Source organism: Nicotiana tomentosiformis, chromosome 3 (assembly GCF_000390325.3).
Source record: "Nicotiana tomentosiformis chromosome 3, ASM39032v3, whole genome shotgun sequence".
Lineage (NCBI taxonomy): Eukaryota > Viridiplantae > Streptophyta > Magnoliopsida > Solanales > Solanaceae > Nicotiana > Nicotiana tomentosiformis.
In genome coordinates, this window is record NC_090814.1 from 130,330,209 (window position 1) to 130,351,233 (window position 21,025).

Consider the following 21,025-nt stretch of genomic DNA (forward strand, 5'->3'; position numbering starts at 1 on the left):
GTTGTTGAATTATGTTGGCAATTTAAATTATTTGAGCACTTGAGGTGCAAATTGTGATATATTGTGATATTGATATGCATGCGGTGGTATAAGGTCTGGGTATTGAAACGCATGCGGTGAGATAAGGGTGGCTTGATACGCGTGGCTAGTAGGGGGAACTACTAGAAGTCATGCGGTGTGATAAGGATGGCTAAAATGCGGTATGCTATTTCGGGAAAAATATTTTCTTTAAAATAAATTGTGAAGGCTCCCGCGGTGAGATAAGAAAATGAGATATTGTGAATTTATTTATGATTTGGGACTACAAGGCGGTACCTCGTGAGTGCCCTTGTTGATATTGATTTATGGCCATAGCTGCCTTTGATTATTTGTTGTGATTTTCATAAAGTTGAAAGGAATTCTATTTTGATTCTACAAGATATTATTTTCCATTATTTTGTGTAATTAAATGGTGACATGCTACTTGATTCATTTCCATTGTCATTTTATTTTATTATATTGTTAAACATTTTACCATGCAATTATTATTTTCCAGTAGGGCCTCACCTGACCTCGTCACTACTCTACCGAGGTTAGGCTTGACACTTACTAGGTACCGCTATGGTGTACTCATACTAAGCTTATGCACATCTTTTTGTGCAGATCCAGGTACTCCTTACCATCCCCGACATCAGTGAGTTACCTGTGCACGGAGACTTCGAGGTATATCTGCCAGCGTCCGCAGACTCTGGACTTCCCTTCTATCATTATTGTGTTGCTTCCTTATTTTCTTTAGACATTGATATATATATATATATAGAGAGAGAGAGAGACATTGAGGATAAATTCTTAGAAGCTTGTGACTTATTTCTACCGGGTTTTGGGAGTTAAAATTATTTGAATTGTAGTTTATTTATTTCAGATTTAGATTTTTATTTCGCATTGATAGGCTTACCTAGTCTTAGAGACTAGGAGCCATCACGACATCCTACGGAGGGAATTTGGGGTCGTGACAAGTTGGTATTAAAGCACTAGGTTCATAGGTGTCATGAGTCACAAGCAGGTTTAGTAGAGTCTTGCGGATCGGTACAGAGACGTTTGTACTTATCTTCGAGAGGCTATGGAATTGTTAGAAAATATTCACTTCTTTGATTCCTTATTGTGCGCATTTGTTGACTTCAAAGTTCTAAACCATTGTCTTTCTATTCTCTCACATATGGTGAGGACACGCACAACTGGATCCGATGATCAGACACCCGTTCCCCTTGTTGGATCCGTAAGAGGCCGGGGTCGGGGCAGAGGCCGAGCCAGAGGCCGAGGAAGATCACGTGGTGCAGCCAGAGCACCTGCATGAGCTGCTGCACCAGAGCCACCAGTAGCTCCAGTTGGAGAGCAGGCACCTGAGACGCCTGTTACTACTCCTACACTTCAGGAGACTCTTGCCAAGTTTTTGAGCATGTTTGGCACTCTAGCTCAGGTAGGGTTAATTCCACTTGATCCTGCCACATCTCAGGCCGGGGGAGGAGCACAGATTCCCGCCGCCCGTACTCCAGAGCCACGGGCCCAAGTTGACCATGCCCCAGAGGTTATACCAATGCAGCCAGTTGTCCCAGTTTGTCATGATATTAGGACAACAGTTTCAGAGGGGGAGCAGCTCAGGCTCGAGAGGTACAAGAAGTACCACCCTCCCACTTTCAGTGGTTTAGCTTCAGAGGATGCTCAGGGTTTTCTGGAAGAATGTCACTGTATCCTTCGTACTATGGGTATTGTGGATTCCAGTGGGGTTTCTTTCACGGTATTCCAGTTTAGAGGAGCAGCCTACCAGTGGTGGCGGGCATATGAGTTGGATAGTCCGGCTGAGGCAGCTTCACTCACTTGGACTCAATTTTCAGATATGTTCTTAAGGGAGTATGTTCCTCAGAGTCTTAGAGATGCATGGTGCGCTGAGTTTGAGCAGTTGCGCCAGGGTTCTATGACCGTGTCAGAGTATGCGGTCCGATTCAATGATTTGGCTAGGCATGCACCAGCCTTAGTTGCTACTGTTCAAGAGCGGGTTCACAGATTTATTGAGGGTCTCCACCCTAGTATCAGATACAGTATGGCCCGAGAGTTAGAGATGGAAATCACATACCAACAGGTGGTGTCAATTGCTAGGATATTGGAAGGTATGCGGACTCGAGAGAGGGAAGAGAGGGAAGCTAAGAGACCCCGGGATTCTGGCACATATAATAATTCTTGTGCCCCAGTTGCAGCTCGTCATGGTAAAGGTTATGTGAGACGTCCTATTCATTCAGCACTTCCAGCTTCCAGTGGTATTCTGACTACTCCCAGACCTCAGGTTCCATATTACGCACCGCCAGTGTCTACTGTACCTCCTGTACGGGGTGCTTTCAGCGAACAGTCTAGTTGATCAGGCCCGAGCCAGTCCCAGCAGCCACGTCCTCCAAGGGCTTATTTTGAGTGTGGTGACACTCGTCATATCATGAGGGATTGTCCCAGATTTAGGAGGGGTGCACCTCCACGGATTTCTCAGGCCCCACCTATTCCACAGGGTCCTCAGGCTTCTCAAGCCATGATTACTGCACCAGTTGCCACTCCACCTGCACAACCAGCCAGAGGTGGAGGTCGGACAGGTAAAGGTTACCCTAAAGGGGGAGGCCAGGCCAGATATTATGCCCTTCCTGCTAGGACAGATACCGTTGCATCCGATTCTGTTATCACAGGTATTATTCCGGTCTGTCATAGAGATGCATCAGTCTTATTTGATCCAGGCTCCACTTATTCTTATGTGTCATCTTATTTTGCCCCGTATTTGGGCGTATCACGTGATTCCTTGAGTTCTTCTGTTTATGTATCTATACCCGTGGGTGAATCTATTATTGTGGACCGTGTGTATCGGTCGTGTTTAGTTGTTATCAGTGGTTTTGAGACTAGGGCCGATTTATTATTGCTCAGTATGGTGGATTTCGATATTATTTTGGGCATGGACTGGTTATCGCCCTATCATGCTATTCTTGATTGTTACGCCAAGACGGTGATGTTGGCTATGCCAGGTCTACCGCGGCTAGAGTGGAGAGGTACCTCGGATCATGTTCCTAGCAAGGTTGTTTCATTTCTTAAAGATCAAAGAATGGTTGAGAAGGGGTGTGATGTGTATCTGCCCTATGTAAGAGATGTTAGTATTGATACTCCTACCGTGGAGTCAGTTCCTATAGTAAGGGATTTTTCCGATGTATTTCCAGCGGATCTTCCGAGTATGCCACCCGACATGAATATTGATTTTGGCATTGATTTGTTACCGGGCACTTAGTCCATTTCTATTCCACCATACCGTATGGCCCCAACAGAGTTGAAAGAATTAAAAGAACAGTTACAGGAATTGCTAGATAAGGGCTTTATTCAGCCCAGTGTATTGCCTTGGGGTGCTCCTGTCTTATTTGTAAAAAAGAAAGATGGTTCTATGCGGCTGTGTATTGATTACCGCCAGCTGAACAAGGTTACAGTGAAGAACAAGTATCCATTGCCACGTATTGATGGCCTATTTGATCAACTTCAGGGTGCCAGAGTGTTTTCTAAAATTGACTTGTGTTCAGGCTATCATCAGTTGAAGATTCGGGAGCCAGATATCCCGAAGACTGCTTTTAGGACTCGGTACGGTCATTACAAGTTCCTTATGATGTATTTCGGGCCGACCAACGCCCCAGCAACATTTATGCACTTAATGAATAGTGTATTTTAGCCCTATCTTAATTCTTTCGTCATTGTGTTTATTGACGGCATTTTGGTGTATTCCTGGAGTCGGGAAGATCATGAACAGTACCTGAGGACTGTGTTTCATATTTTGAGAGAAAAGAAATTATATGCAAAATTTTTAAAGTGTGAATTTTGGCTTGATTCAGTGGGATTTTTGGGTCATATAGTTTCGTGTGAGGGGATCAAGGTAGATTCGAGGAAGATTGAAGCAGTGCAGAGTTGGTCTAGACCGTCCTCAGTTACGGAAATCCGGAGTTTCCTTGGTTTGGCAGGGTATTATCATCGATTTATAAAGGGTTTCTCTTCTATTACTGCATCTATGACCAAATTGACCCAGAAGGGTGCTCCGTTCAGGTGGACCGAGGAATGTGAGGAGAGCTTCCAAAAGCTCAAGACAGCTTTGACTACAGCCCCAGTATTGGTATTACCTACAGGTACAAGGTCTTATACTGTGTATTGTGATGCGTCGCATATTGGTCTCGACGCAGTGTTGATGCAAGACAGTAGGGTAATTGCCTACGCATCCAGACAATTAAAGGTGCATGAGAAGAACTATCATGTACATGACCTTGAGTTAGCAGCTATTGTTCATGCCTTGAAGATTTGGAAGCATTACTTATACGGTGTCCATTGTGAGGTCTACACCGATCACCGGAGTCTACAACATCTATTTAAACAGAAGGATCTTAATTTGCGGCAGCGAAGATGGTTAGAGTTGCTTAAAGATTATGATATTACCATTCTCTATCATCCCGGGAAGGCCAATGTAGTGGTCGATGCCTTGAGTCGTAAGGCGGAGAGTTTGGGCAGCTTAGCATATTTACCGGTAGCAAAAAGGCCTTTAGCCTTGGATGTTCAAGCCTTGGCCAACCAGTTTGTCAGGTTGGATATTTCCGAGCAGAGCCGAGTTTTGGCTTGTGTGGTTTCTCAGTCTTCTCTTTATGATCAGATCAGAGAGCGTCAGTACGATGACCCTCATCTGTTTGTCCTTAAGGACACATTTCATCACGGTGATGCCAAGGAAGTCACAATTGGAGATGACGGTGTATTACAGATGCAGGGCAGGCTATGTGTGCCTAATGTAGATGGTTTGCGTGAATTGATTCTCCAGGAGGCTCACAGTTTGCGGTACTCCATTCATCCGAGTGCTGCAAAGATATATCAGGACTTGAAACAACACTATTGATGGAGGCAGATAAAGAAAGACATAGTGGAACATATAGCTCGGTGCCTAAATTGCCAACAGGTGAAGTAAGAGCATCAACAACCGGGTGGATGGCTGGAAATTCCAGAATGGAAATGGGAACGGATCACTATGGATTTCATTGTTGGACTCCCACGGACTCAGATGAAATTCAATGCAGTTTGGGTGATTGTGGATAGATTGACCAGGTCATCTCATTTCATTCCTGTGATTACTACTTACTCTTCAGAGCAACTGGCTCAGGTATATATTCGCGAGATTGTCAGAATTCACGGTGTACCGGTATCTATCATCTCTGACCGGGGTTCAAAGTTTACCTCACGGTTTGGAGGGCTGTACAGCGAGAGTTGGGTACTCGTATGGAGTTGAGTACAACATTTCACCCTCAGACGGACGGACAGTCCAAACGCACTATTCAGATACTGGAGGATATGCTCCGTGCGTGTGTGATAGATTTTGAGGGTGCTTGGGACCAGTTTTTACCACTTGCTGAGTTTGCTTACAACAACAGTTACCAGTCGAGCATTCAGATGGCTCCGTATGAGGCTTTGTATGGTAGGCGGTGCCAGTCTCCAGTGGGTTGGTTCGAACCGGGCGAGGCTAGGCAATTGGGTACAGACTTGGTTCAGGATGCCTTGGAAAAGGCTAAGTTGATTCAGGATCGACTTCGTACAGCCCAATCTAGATAGAAGAGTTACGCGGATCGGAAGGTTTGTGATGTTGCATTCATGGTTGGTAAGCGGGTATTGCTCCGGGTTTCGCCTATGAAAGGTGTGATGAGGTTCGGGAAGAAGGGCAAGTTGACCCTAGGTATATTTGACCTTTTGAGATTCTTGAGAGAGTTGGAGAGGTGGCTTACAGACATGCACTACCACCTAGTCTCTCTACAGTTCATCCGGTATTCCATGTTTCTATGCTTCAAAAATATCACGGCGATCCGTCTCATGTGTTAGACTTCAGTTCGGTTCAGTTGGACAAGGATCTATCTTATATTGAGGAACCAGTGGCTATTTTAGATAGGCAGGTTCGAAAGCTGAGGTCAAAGAACATTGCTTCCATGAAGGTTCAGTGGAGGGGTCATCCGGTCGAGGAGGCAACTTGGGAGACCGAGCATGATATGCGCTGCTGTTATCCATACTTATTCACTAGCTCAGGTATATTTTTCTAACTCCGTTCGAGGACGAACGTTTATTTTAAAGGTGGAGAATGTGATGACCCAAAATATCATCTTTAAAGTTAATAATTAATTCTATATTCTAAGACCTCGAAAAGCACTATTTATCATTACTCGACTTGTGTGCGCAGTCCGTAAAATTTTTCGGAAAGCTTTTATGTTAAAAATGGATTAAAATGTGAATTAGAGCTTTAAAACCCAACTAAGTTGACTTTGGTCAATATTTTGAGCAAACGGACTCAGATCAGTGTTTTGACAGTTTCGGTAGGTCCGTATTGTGATTTGGGACCTGGGCGTATGCCCAGAATCAAATTCCGAGGTCCCTAGTTCGAGATATGGAATTTTGATTAAAAAAAATTAAAAGTTTAAGTTCAAATAGTGACCGGATGTCGAATTATGTGCAATCGACCCCGGAATAGAATTTTGATGATTCCAACAGCTCCATATGGTGATTTTGTACTTAGAAGCGTGATCGAAATTTTATTTGGAAGTCCGTAGTGAAATTAGGCTTGAAATAGCTAAAATAGGAATTTAAAGTTTGGAAGTTTGACCGGGGAGTTGACTTTTTGATATCGGGGTCGGAATCCAGTTCCGAAAATTTTCATAGCTCTGTTATGTCATTTATGACTTGTGTACAAAATTTGAGGTCAATCGGACTTGATTTGATAGGTTTCGACATCGAATATAGAAGTTAGAATTTCTAAGTTTCATTAAGCTTGAATTAGAGCATGATTCATGATTGTAGCGTTGTTTATATGATTTGAGGTTTCAAATAAGTTCATATGATGTTTTAGGACTTGTTGGTGTATTTGGTTGAGGTCCCGAGAGCCTCGGGTGAGTTTCAGATGGTTAACGGATCAAAAATGGGACTTAAACAGCTGCTGCAATTTTTCTTCTGCTGAGCAATCCAGCCCAGAAGTCGAGCCCAAAAATCGAAGGCCAGAAATTGAGCCCAGAAATCAAGCCCATAAATCGAGCCGAGGATCGAAGGCAGGCTCGAGAGCCATGATCGAAGGCAAGGCTCGAGGGCCATGATCGAAGGCTCAAGATTGATGCCATGATCGAGGCCATGATCGAAGGCCCAGGCTCGATGCCATGATCGATGCCATGACCGAAGGCTCCGGCTCGAGCCTGTGATCGAAGTCACGATCGAGGCCCAGTTTCGAAGGCTGCCTGGGCAAATTTATAAAAGAGAGGATTTCGTCCCATTTGCCATTTTTGACGAACTTGAGCTTGAGCATAAGCGATTTTTGACAGATTTTCAAGGAAAAATATTTGGGTAAGTGATTCTAACTCGGATTTGGTCTATATACACGAATATATCATTGTTTTCACCATCAAATTAGTGTATCGAGATTGAAATTTTGAGAAACTTTTAGAAATCTCATAGAAACGAATTTTTGACATTTCTGTGTCGATTCGGAGTCGGATTTGAGTGAAACTGGTATGGTTGGACTCGTAATTGAATGGGTTGTCGGATTTTATAAGTTTTGCCGAATTCTGAGACGTGGGCCCCACGGGCGATTTTTGAGCTAATTTCGGATTTTATTGAAAACTATAGTATATTCTTATGAAATTGATTCCTATAATTTTTGTTGACTGTATCGAATTAATTATGACTATATAGAGTCAATCGGAGTCGAAAAATCAAGGAAAAGGCATACTCTTTGGTTAAATTGGAGCAACTCGAGGTAAGTGACTTGTCTAACCTTGTGTGGGGGAAATTTTCTCTAGGATTGGTATTAATTATAATGTGATGAAAGTCATGTACACGAGGTGACGAGTGTGTACACGGACTAAATGTGAAGGATTATATTTTTAAATTGTGAAGATCACTGTTGCATATTAATTAAATTATTAAATCTTGTTATATTCTCCATCATTGATTTGATTTGATTTGTATACTTTAAATTTGCTTGACCTTTTCCTGCTAATTGTTTTACCTATTTAGTTGAAACTTGGTTTCTTTTATTCTGTGCATTATTTGAAGTTGATTTTCTTTAATTTAAATATTATTAATATGGAGTATTTGATATTTTAAATTTGGTATTGAAGCAACGTATTAAAGATTTTAAAATATTATTTTGCTGAATTATTTATTCTTGAATATTTGTGTAAGATTTTGTACTCATTGTGATGGAGCCGTGAGCTCTCTATTGTAGAAAAATATTATTGATGATTTATTTTGACATGAGCCGTGAGCTCTTTATTGTGAAAAAATATTATTGATGACTTATTTTGGCATGAGTCATGAGCTCTTTATTGTGAAAAATATTATTGTTGAATTATGTTGGCAAGTTAAATTATTTGAGCACTTGAGGTAAAAACTGTGATATTGATACACATGCGGTGGTATAAGGTCTGGGTATTGAAACGCATTGCGGTGAGATAAGGGTGACTTGATACGCGTGGCTAGTAGGGGGAACTATTAGAAGTCATGCGGTGTGATAAGGATGGCTAAAACGCGGGATGCTATTTCGTGAAAAATATTTTCCTTAAAATAAATTGTGAAGGCTCCCGCGGTGAGATAAGGAAATGAGATATTTTGAATTTATTTATGATTTGGGACTACGAGGCGGTACCTCATGAGTGCCCTTATTAATATTGATTTATGGCCATAGCTGCCTTTGATTATTTGTTGTGATTTTCATAAAGTTGAAAGGAATTCTGTTTTGATTCCACGAGATATTATTTGCCATTATTTTGTGTAATTAAATGGTGACATGCTACTTGATTTATTTTCATTGTCATTTTATTTTATTATATTGTTAAACATTTCACCATGCAATTATTATTTTCCAGTAGGGCCTGACCTGACTTCGTCACTACTCTACCGAGGTTAGGCTTGGCACTTACTGGTACCGTTGTGGTGTACTCATACTACGTTTATGCACATCTTTTTGTGCAGATCCAGGCACTCCTTACCAGCCCCGATATCAGTGAATTACCTGTGCACGGAGACTTCGAGGTATATCTGCCAGCGTCTGCAGACTACGGAGTCCCCTTCTATCATTATTGTGTTGCTTCCTTATTTTCTTTAGAACTTGATATATAGAGAGAGAGACATTGAGGATAAATTCTTAGAAACTTGTGACTTATTTCTACCGAGTTTTGGGAGTTGAAATTATTTGAATTGTAATTTATTTATTTCAGATTTAGATTTTTATTCCACATTGATAGGCTTACCTAGTCTTAGAGACTAGGTGCCATCACGATATCCTACAGAGGGAATTTGGGGTCGTGACACGCCCCCACTCGTGGGTTAGTGGGAGATGAAAACATGCATTTCCTTAAAAAGTGTAATTTTGCACGTAAGTGTTTTTCCTCTTATTTCCTTACTTTTCTTGACGTTTTGATTTTCGTCACATGAGTGTATGTTCACTTTTCAACAACCATGGAGGTCTTTGAAGACATTTTCTGACTTCTGTGATTGGGTAGGAAAAATACTGACCACTGTTCCCATGGATAGAGATCCTGAAAATTTCTTTCAAAGAAATTTGGATGGAAAGTGAAAATCCACGGTATATTTTTACCTTCATGGTTTTTCTTTTCTTTTGTTTGTATCTTTATTTTAATAGATATACTTTTTTCCCTATTTTAGGGTTCGCCATTAGTGGCATCAGTCCTGCTTCTGTTCATTCTGCGATGCTTTTTGTAAGCTCTACGTAAGAACAAATTTTAAGAATATCTTACTCCAAAGAAGGTTCCTTAGTGAGGAAACCATGAGTCACAAGGTGCGTGGTTTCAGATGATAAAGCCCAAGTTTCTCAAGATCCCCCTCCAAGTTCAATTCTTTTTAGTGTCGTTGATGAGCCAGAGAATGTCGATTTGGGCATCTCTGATGAAGATGCTGGTAATTTTGATAACCCCATCCCCCAAGTCCTAATGACAGGTTCTTTGCTCAAGGTTTTGAGGGTGAAGAAGAATTTGGCCCTGTCTCAGAAGAGCCGCCTCTTGACTCTCTTCCTATGGCGTTAGTTTCTCCCACTGCTAACCCCCCATATTTCACAGCCTATAGTCACCCCAGTAGTTGCCCCCGTTGTTGCTTCTCGTAAAGAAGCTGAGCCTTCTTGCGGTAGATAGGGTATGAAGAAAGTTCTAATTGAAGTCCCTGATGGTGGAAATCTTTTGAAGAAATCTGGACTAGCTGTAGTATGGTTAAAACCATTGCTTGGTCCTGTGGAAAGGAAAAAGCTCGAGTCTCACAGTTCTTTGACCCTGATGAATGACATCATTCATTCTTCCTTCAAGGTATATCTTTAATCTTTTACTTTCCTCTCCTTCCTTTCATGTTCGTAACTCCCCTTCTTTTGTCTTTTTATAGATCAATTTGACATGTACGGAGCTTCTGAGAAGGATTTCTTGGACATATCAGCAGGTGATTGATTTACACACCGAGGCTGATAATTGGAAAGAGCAATTAGATGGCCTTCAACTGGAGAAAGATGTTCTCCCTAAGGAGAAAGGAGCTTTAGAACCACAACTGAGGATAATCACCATTGAACTAGCAGTTTTAAAAGCTTCCTCCAATCAAGTTGAAAAAGATAAGGACAAATTGGAATCCTCCTTCGCTGAACAACACTCCAAGGTAACTGAAGAAATAAGAAGATTGAAAGAGCTTCTTAACCAAAAAGAGGTATATGCGGGTGATCTGGTACAAATGCTCACCCAGGCTCAAGAAGACCTCTGTGCCTCAACGGACAAGATTCTGTTCCTTGAGAGTTCTCTTCTTTAAAGGCATCTTATAAAGCCTTAGAAGCTGAAAAAGAAGAGTTGAAAGCTGAAATTGAGCAGTGGAAAAAGGATTATGAAGCCTTTGAAGACAAGTTAACACTTGATATTAGCTCGGATTTCTTAAACACTCGCTTTGAGACTCTAACTGAAGCTAGCCATGAGGGTTTTGACCTTAACACTGAATTGCAAAGGCTAAAGAGGCGATTGAACAAACTCAGCAGTGTCAAAGCTTCTCAACACCCAAGGACAAAGGTTCCAAAGGTGATGGTGATGGACTTACTCCTGGTGAAGCTGATGCTCAACCCTCATCTTCTCAAGTTAATCCCTCTTCTCGTGGATGATGCTCCTTAGTTTTTTTTTTACTCTTGGCTTTGGCGGAAGTAGTTTGATTTTGTTTTGGTTTTTGTTGGAACTTTCTTCTTTGTTTTTTTTGGATAGTTTTTGGAAGATTTCCCCCTCCATTTTTTGGGTGATGATATAAATATCTCTTTGCTGCATATTATGCTTTCTGCTCTTTGAGTTTTTGAGCTTATACTTACATTAAAAATATTTTAGTAGACCACGTCTTCAATATGCGTGGGTTTTATAAAAGAGGGCCATTTTATATTATCAACACTGATGAAGATGACGTCTCATCTTCATATTGGTGCAAAGATATGAAACATGAAGTAATTTGAGGAAGTCTTATTTTGTTTGAACTTTCAAATAAATAATCTTATAAAATATTCTCATAACTGCTTTCTTTTTAGCAGGTTTACAAATACGGTTATATTTTCCCGTGATTAAATTTACGGCCTTAAACTAGAAGCTCGTGGGAGTATTTTGCACTTTATACTGCCCATCCTTTCCGTGAGCTTGAACGCCTTTGAAATTTTAATATTTTTCTTCAAGAGTTTCTTCAAGGTTTTAATTCTGGCTAAAATATGCTCTTGTGGTATACATCTTCTTTCCTTGTGTATCCTTCTATATGCATAGTCCCACCAGAGTTAGAGCATTGAAGCATGAGTTCTCGAGCACTGGATTAGCTCCTTACTTTTGGTCCTTTTCCTGAAAAAGGAAATATATACGAGACTCGGAGGTAATCATTTCGATGATGACTGCATAACCCTTTTGCCATAGAAATGTTGTAGCTTAGACCGGGAATAACTAAGTATTCCATGTGTCTTTAGGGTCTAATATCATCATTTGGTACGGGCCAGTTTTTTGCCTATCATCTAAAATGGTTAATAAAATTTAAATGAACAAAATAAAATTGAACTTGCATGATACCTGACCGTAGGTATTAACCTCTTTTAAAAGTAATACTTCTTCATATGGATTGCATTTCAATGTGATGGTATCACCTTGCCGTCCATGGTTTCCAATTCGTATGCTCCTTTTCCAGTAATGCCTCTAACCCTATATGGGCCTCCCCGATTTGGACTCGACTTCCCTGCATTTGCCGCTTTTGTTGTTCGAAGCACCTTTTTTGAGGACGAAGTCCCCAATTTTGAAGTACCTTAGGTTTGCCTTCCTGTTATAGTATCGTTCAATCATCTGCTTTTGAGCAGCCATCCGAATTAATGATACTTCTCTCCTTTCTTCCGTCAAATCCAAATTTACTCGTAGCTCTTCATTTGTTGCCTCACTAGTATGTGTGTATCTCGTGCTTGGTTTGCCTATCTCCACTGGAATTAGAGCTTCTGTTCCATACACAAGTTAAAATGGGGTTTCTTCCAAGCTAGTCTTTGCCATTGTTCGGTACGCCCATAGCACACCTGGTAGTACTTCTGGCCATTTGCCTTTTCACTCTTCCAATCGCTTTTTTAAGTTGTTGATGATAACCTTATTTTTCGACTCAGCTTGTCTGTTCGCCACTGGGTGGTAAGGTGCAAAAATGATCTGTTTAATTTGCCAGCTTTGGAAAAAGTCAGTGACTTTCGCACCTATGAATTGCGGCCCATTGTCACAAACGATCTCCTTTGGGACTACCATATCGACATATGATATTTCTCCAAATGAAATCCATAACTTTCTTTTCTTGCACTACTTTAAAGGCACATGCTTCTAACCATTTTGAGAAATAATCCATTAGAATTAACAAAAACCATACATTTCCCTTAGTTTGAGGCAATGATCCTACGATATCCATCTCCCATTTCATGAAGGGTCATGGCGATATAAGTGAATGCAACAATTTTGTCGATCAATGCATATTATTAGCGTACGTTGGCATTTATCGCACCTTGCTACAAAGTTTTTTGTTTTCTCTTTCATTTTTGGCCAATAGTATCCTGCTCTTATTAATGTCTTCACCAACGATCTTCCCCCGGCATGATTGCCACAATGCCCCTTATGTACTTCTCTTATTAAATATTCCATTTGTGATAGTCCAAGGCATCATGCTAAAATTCTACCAAATATTTTGCGATATATGTTCCCACGAATTAAGCAATATTGAGCAGCCTTCAACCGTAACAATCGGAATTTATTTTAATCTTTAGGAAAAATACCATACTGCAAAAAGTTCACAAATTCGTTTCTCCACTCTCAAGTTAAATTATTGAAATTTACCTCACTCTTGGTTTGGTCGAGGGTTGAATAGAATAAATGTATCACAACAGCATTTTCTGCATTTGTTGCATCAGCGACAGACGCGAGATTTGCCAATGCGTCTGGTTCTGCATTTTCTTCCCTGGGTATTTGTATAGCCTTCCATTTCTGGAACTGCCTAAGAAATTCTCGTACCTTTTCGAGGTACTGCTGCATTGGTGTCTCTCTTGTCACGTAAGTCTCCTGCATTTGATTGACTACTAGATGTAAGTCACTTTTGATCATAATTTGTTCAATACCAAGCTCTCGTGCGAGTTCCAAGCCTGCAATCACAACTTCATACTTTGCCTCATCGTTAGTAATTAGGTAACATTTTATCTCATGTCCTATTATTTCTCCCGAGGGTGAAATTAAGACAATCCCCAAACCTGCTCATTTAACATTCGAGGAACCATCAGTAAATAAGGTCCAAGTCCCCAGATTAGCTCTGGTAAATATTCGTAACTCTTTTTCTTCTTCAGGAACTAAGCTTGAGCTAAATCTACTAACACTTGGGATTTTATAGCGATTCTAGGCTGATATATAATATCATATTCACTGAGTTCTATATCTCATTTAGCTAACCTTCCTGATAATTCTTGTTTATGTAACATATTCCTTAGTGGAAAAGCATCTATAACAGAAATAGGATGACATTGAAAGTAAGGTCGTAACGTCCTTGATGCCATAATCAAGGCTAAAGCAAGTTTTTCTAGGTGAGGATACCGTGTCTCAGCATCTAGTAAAGACTTACTAACATAATAAATCGAAGATTGTTTACCTTTATCTTCACATACCAATATCGCTCTTACCGCTACTTCTGGCACAACAAGGTAGATAAATGATCTCTTTCAGTCTTTTGGTTATGCTAACATAGGTGGATTTGATAGATATGCCTTTAAGTCTTTCAGAGCTTGTTGACACTCGTCAGTCCATTCAAACTAATTTTTCTTTTTCAATACTAAAAATAACTTAAAGCATTTTTTCGATGACTTGGATATAAACCTTCCCAGAGACGCTATTCTACATGTTAATCTCTGTACTTCTTTCTTGCTCGTGAGTACATTTGGTATTTCTTCAATAGCTTTGATCTGTGCGGGATTTACTTCAATACCTCTGCTAGAAACAAGAAAACCTAAAAATTTACCTGAAGTTACACCAAAAGCGCCTTTTACAAGATTCAACTTCATGTTGTACTTGCGAAAATTTCAAAGGTCTCGGCCAAATGTTGAAAATGATCCCCTGCTTATATTGACTTGACCAACATATCGTCTATGTAGACCTCCATAGTTTTTTCCAGGTGTTCTTGAAATATTTTGGTCACTAATCTTTAATATGTGGCTCCAGCATTTTTCAAACCAAATAGCATGATTTTATAGCAATAAGTCCCTATGTTTATGATAAATGAGGTTTGTTCATCATCTAAATGGTCTATTTTTATCTGATTATAACCAGAATAAGCATCTTAAAAATTTAAAAGTTTATGACCTGCGGTAGAATCAATTAATTGATTTATGTGTGGTAAAGAAAACGAATCTTTAGGACAAGCTTTATTTAAATATATATAATCTACACAGGCTAGCCATTTTCCAATCTTTTTTGGAACTGCGACAGTGTTAGATAACCAGTCAGGGTATTTTACCTCTCGTATTGAACTGATTTTCAGAGGTTTTTGTACCTTATCCTAGGTCTGCTTATCGGGCGGATCGAGTGGTTATTTACTCTTAACGGTTTGGCTTATCGGTTATCGGCTTTTAAATGTATTAATCTGCTAGCCACCCGATAAGATATCAGACGGATTGATATCGGTTTAGATTGTGCCTTTTTAATTAGTAAATCATGTAATAAACCGAAGTAAAAATCTAAGACATACAGAGAGATAGCATTTCAGATCTGCACGAGTTCCAGCAACAGCAGCACGTTTGAGATCTTTCTTCAATATAAAGCTCGTCCAGTGAACAATCCCGATACCGTTGAAATAGGCTCAATACTTCTCATCAATAATCTATCCAAATTTCTCTATTGAAATACACAAGAGAAGAATAACTAAATAAAAACAAAAATAGAGGGGGTAAACTGCGAAGAAACAACATCCAAGAATAAATAAAGCAGCAGCTAGATACTCCATTAGCGTATATGAAGATATTTATAAGTAATGGCCTTCAAATATCCTGTCAAACAAAGTAAAAAGAAAAGAAACTTACCATCTGCTGCTCTGGGCTCTGGCTATGGCGAGAGGGAGAGGTGAGATGGTGAAAGGGAGAGCCGAGACGGTGAGTCGGGCAGTCAGCTAGACTCGAAAGTCAAGAGGGAGAGCGAGAGGTTGGCCGGTGTGTTGTGAATTATTGTTGCTAAGAATTTTAGATGTTAGGACTTAGGGTTTCTAAAGTCTAAATGTCTAATAGAGTAATGCTGAATTACTGGTTACTGGTCCAGTACTGGAAGTGGAAGTGTGGAAGGGCTTTTTATTACTTAATATACATGTGGATAAACGTAAATTATATATATAAAGATACTCCATTAGCGTTTATGAAGATACTTATAAGTAATGGCCTTCAAATATCCTGTCAAATAAAGTAAAAAAGAAAAGAAACTTACCATCTGCTGCTCTGGGCTCTGGCTATGGCGAGAGGGAGAGGATATATATATATATATATATTCTTAACGGGTTAACGGATTATCCGTTAAGAAAATTGAATAATCCGCCCCCAAGCCAATAAGTCATTAATAAAAATATTTCAATATGTTCCCCATCCGTTAAACCGTAAACCCGATACCAATAAGCCATTAAGCCACTTTTGCGGTTCGGGTTTCGATTTCGTTTCGGGTTTGAACACCCCGACCTCATCCTGGATTACTTGATTTTTGAAGGCCCCTTGCTTCCTTTTCTTTTGCTTGACATGTAGGTGTAGTGGATCCTTATTTATCTTATGAGTCATCACCTATGGTGGTATACTTGTCATATCTGAATGCGACCAAGCAAAGCAATCTGCGTTAGCACGTAAAAATTTAATTAACTTACCTCTCATTTCTGGGCTCAAATTTGCTTCGATGTAAACTTTTCTATCTCGCCAGTGGACAAATGATATCATGGCTTCGAGCTCCTCCATGGTTGTTTTGATGTTCTTTTTTTTCTCTGGCTCTTGAATCACATCGGGTCTTGAATACACATCATTCTGACCCTGTGTGTTTTAAGGTATGGATAGAAGCGTCCCCAACTGAATTATTTAATTGCTATTTCGTGTCTGTATTGTTGGTTGTTGTATTTGCAATCACCACTGAATTAATGCTCCGTAAAGCCTGTTGAGATCTCCCCGGATTTGTCAAATCCCCCACTCTGAAGGGAATTTGATAACTTGATGCAACGTGGACGGGACAACATCCATAGCATGAATCCATGGCCTTCCCAAGATTATATTATAGGCCATGTCCGCGTCTATTACCTGGAACTTTGTATCTTTGATGACCCCTTTTATAAACGTAGCTAGTACAACTTCTCCTTTCATAACGACGCTTGAATTATCAAATCCCGATAAAGATTGTGCCTTTGGTATGACTTTATCATTGGCTTGCATTTCATTTACCACTCTCAACAAAATGATATTTACTGAGTAACCTGGGTCAATCAAAATACGTTTTACGTTAGTATCATGTACAAGTAAAGATATTACCAGTGCATCATCGTGAGGGATCATCAAGCCATCTGCATCTTTGTCATCAAACATTATACCGTCACCTTCCAAGACTTGATGAACTCATTTCCAGTGAGTGATAGTGACCTTTGATGTCTTTTTTGCAGCCGTGTACGTTACCCCATTGACTTCATCTCCTCCGGTTATGACGTTTACCATTTTCTTTGGTGATGGAGGCTTTGGGGGTTCTTGCCTGTTTTTTATGTATGATTGTATCCCTTTCTCACTGAACATATCAGTAAGATAACCTTGCTTTAGTAGACATTCGACTTCCCCTTACAAAAGCCTGCAGTCTGTCGTTTTATAGCCATGGTCATTATGAAACTCGCACCAGAAATCTGGGTTCCTTTTGTTTGGATCTGATCTCATCTCTTTTGGCCATCGCACCTTATATCTCATTCCTCTTAGAACAGCTATCAATTCAGAAGTGCTAACGTTAAAGCAATAATCTCTTATTCTTGCTTGAGTACTGGAATCGTTGCTTCGGGCGTCTCGCTCCTTTTTGAATCTAGAAGAAGAACTCGTTTCTTTTTGCCTTGATCTTGAATCAAATCGTGCATTCTCTTGTTTAGGTCGGGAATCTCGTCCCGTAGATCCCATATAAGGCTCGTACCTGTTTTTACCATACCTTCTCGCTGATTCCGAGCGTCTTGACCCTGGTCTTTCATCTACCCTTGACTGTGTAACTGTATCTTCTTCTATTCGCAACTTCGTGTTGTATCGATTGTACACATAGTTCCAAGTCGTTGCAGGAAACTCCCGCAAACTTTATTTCAGACTCCTCATGGCTTCTGAACTTTTCTCGTTCATGTTGCTTGTAAATGCCATAGCCGCCTAGTTATCATGTACTCACGGCAGCATCATTCTCTCATATTGGAATCTTCAACGAATTCTCTGAGCAATTCTAAACTCCCCGGTTTAATTTTGAAGATATCCTACATCATTGTTTCAAATTTCTGAGCCCCTGAATGCGCCTTTATAAATTAATCTACAAGCTTAGCAAAAGAATCAATGGAGTTTTCAGGTAAGAGTGAGTACCATGTTAACGCCCATTTTGTGAGAGTTTTGCCAAATTTCTTAACCAAAATCGATTCAATCTCCTGGTTGGTCAAATCATTGCCTTTCACGCTGTAGTGAATGCAGTAACGTGATCTTGTGGGTCGAATGTCCCATCATATTTAGGAATATCAGGCATTTTAAACTTTTTAAAAATTGGCAAAGGTGTTGCACTTGGCTTCCAGGGTTGATGTGGATATTTGTCACTATCCACGCTTTTGATCACTTGAGGCACGCCAGGTAATTGTTCTATACGCTTATTTTGCTCTTTCAGTTGTTTCTGCAAAATTAGTACTAAACTTTGTAAACTTGAATTATTTGGTGTACCTGACCCTCCATCGCGAGATTTATTGGGCATTTCTTCACTTCCAGAGTTATCGAGTCATAAACGCGGATTCTCTAAGGTGGTTGTATTAACTGGTGTGGAGTTTGTGTTGCGTTGGGTAACCCTCTAGCAAAAGCCTGCAGCGCTTCGTTGACGTGTTCTGCAATCAACTGCTTCAAAGCATCTTGCTCAACAGTCTGGTCACCTCCATGTTGTCCATCAATGCGTGAAGCAGACCTTTGAGGTGAACTTTCTCGTGAGTGCTGAGGTGTAGTTGTGGGTGTGTGATGTGGTGGAGTTCCACCTTGTTGATTTAGCTGGTTGTTCTCGTTAGCAGTAGACATATTTTGTTGCTAAAAATAAAGTTTGGAAAGTGAACAGATTATCAAATTTCCGGTAACGGAACCAATTTGTTTAACCCAAAAATAGATTTCTCGATCAAAGTCAATATCAAGAAGAAATCGGGTTACTGATAATCAAATTTACTTCACTTTCTTGGTAATCTGAAGAATAAAAAGAATACTGAAAATGATTGACAAGAAAAGAAAACTCAAAATAGATCGATAATCTCTCCCAGAATTGCGGTTTTTACTTTTTAACAAAGTAAAAGAATAATTGCATATATTGATAAAAATTCAGATACCATTACAAATGAGAACCGGGTCTTTATATAAGGGTACATAATTATAACGGTTTTCCTACTTAATTCTGGCTTGTTAATGACATTAATTGCCTTGATTACCCGTTACCATATATAATTGTAGCAACAACATTAATGACTGAGGATTTCTCATAACCACAATCAATATCGATTCCCCTTCCTTATTTATAACAGATTCATGTACCTTCCCTCTTTATGGTCTTTATCCATTCCGTCCCTATTTCTTCTTTTCTAATTGTTAGGACCGGTACCTTCTCTAAAGAAATATCGGGGGTGTTTCTCCCGCGCCTTCTTAAATTCTTTAATTCGCTTGATTGAAAGTGTCACTTGTCACCTTGATGATAGTTCACGTGTCATGCATTTTTTCCGCCATAAACGTACTGTTCAAATTAACATAATTATACAACTGTTGTACATCAAAACTTATACTGGAATGAATGATATGACATTTACTATTTGAAATCCTACTTCATCCATGAGTTCTATTGGTTAGAATATATATATATATATATATATATATATATATATATATATATATATATAATGTCACTTGCTTCTGAGGCGGTCGAAAGAAGTGAAAAAAATAAAGGATCTCTTTCGACTCAAATCTTGCTGGAGGCCGTGTTCTAGTGATAATATATTGAGTTGAACATAAGCCTATGCTGGAAATTGAAACAGAAAAGGATTTGAACGTACAATTGATTGCTGGATTGGGAATCTAATAGCCCAGTCCAATATAAGTAAGAGACCATCCACATGTACGTGAAGTTTGATACCCACTCGTACACATTCAATGTTATCATGTGATATATGCGACAGTTGGCGAATCAAGAGACGACACCGACAACAATAACATACTCAGTATTATACCATGCTATGGGGTCTGGAAAGGGTAGTGTGTACGCAGATCTTACTCCTACCTTGTGAGGATAGAGAGCTTGTTTCCAATAGACCCTCGACTCAGGAAGCATAAGCACCACATTAATGAAAATATAGACAAGAAGGGACAGTACCAAAATACCATATAAAAGCAGAATAAAAACAACAAAATATTAAGGTGATCAACACTGAAAGGAAACAACGGTTAGTCATAAAAACCTACTATCAACAGAAAGCGAGACTGCGTACCAATATTACTGTTATGAACACTCTAGACTACTTACTCTACTACCCTAATCCTCGATCTCCATACCTTCATATCAAGGGTCATGTCCTCGGTCAGCTGAAACTGCGTCATGTCTTGCCTAATCACCTCTCCCCACCTCTTCTTCGGCCTACCTCTACCCCTCCGTAAGCCCTCCACTGTCAACCTCTCACACCTCCTCACTGGGGTGTCTGTGCTCCTCTTCCTTACATGACCAAACCACCTAAGCAGCGATTCTCGAATCTTGTCCTCAATAGGGGTCACACCCACCTTGTCGCGAATAACCTCATTTCTGATCCTATCTAACTTTGTGTGCCCGCACATCCATCTCAACATCCTCATCTCTGCTACCTTCATCTTCTGGACATGAGCGATCTTGACTGGCCAACACTCAGCCCCATACAACATCGTTGGTCTGACCATCACTCTGTAGAACTTACCCTTAAGTTTCGGTGGCACTTTCTTGTCACACAAAACACCGGAAGCGAGTCTCTATTTTATCTATCCCGCCCTAATACGATGTGTGACATCTTCATCAATCTCCTCATCCCCCTGAATAATAGACCCAACGTACTTAAAACTTCCTCTCCTAGGGATGACCTGCGAGTCCAGCCTCACCTCCCCTTCTCCTCCTTGAGTCTCGCATCTGAACTTACACTCCAAGTATTCTGTCTTGCTCCTGCTCAACTTGAAACCTTTAGATTCCAGAGTCTGCCTCCATACCTCTAATTG